We start from the raw sequence: 752 nt of genomic DNA on the forward strand, positions 1-752 counted from the left end.
AAGTTCCCATTCTATTCTGAATTGCTCCTGATCCTTATAAAGGTAATAATTATCCTGATTTCTTTTTGGGTCTAAACCATGATTTCGGACCTCATGATAAATTGAGCTCAAATCACTCAAAATAGCTATATTGGTGGTAAACTACAGATTTTTTTAAGCCTCACGTTCAACTGCTTCTTCAGCTGGAAGGAATCAGCATTGAACATAAATGGCTATTATAGATATAAAAATGCCTTACAATGAAAGTCTTGAACACATTGATAGCCTATAACTGTCTTGATCTTCCATTTTACACGCAAAGTTTACTTTAAAGCAACTCTGATTAAAGAGTTATCACCAATCAAAGATTAATAATCTGTAGTTTATTTGTAAATATTAATTATTCACATTGTAATTCAGTTTTTAAGGCTCAATAAATTTACTCATTTATTCATTGAACCATTCAGATTAGAAAGATCACAAGATGAATACAATACAGATCTATGTTAACCATACAGATTAGAGAGGTCACAGGACTGAATAAAATATGGAGCAAACAAAATGTGTAGGAAGGAACAGCAGATGCTGGTTTAAACCGTAGACACAAAAAGCCTTTCCCCTGACTCTAGATAGACACAAAATGCTGGAGTAACTCAGCGGGATAGACAGCATTGCTAGAGAATAGGAATGGGTGACATTTCAGGTCAAGATCCTTCTTCAGTCTAGTCTGAATAAGGGTCTCAACCCGAAACGTCACCCATTCCTTCTCTCCA

Source organism: Rhinoraja longicauda, chromosome 30 (assembly GCF_053455715.1).
Source record: "Rhinoraja longicauda isolate Sanriku21f chromosome 30, sRhiLon1.1, whole genome shotgun sequence".
NCBI classification, from domain to species: Eukaryota; Metazoa; Chordata; class Chondrichthyes; order Rajiformes; family Arhynchobatidae; genus Rhinoraja; species Rhinoraja longicauda.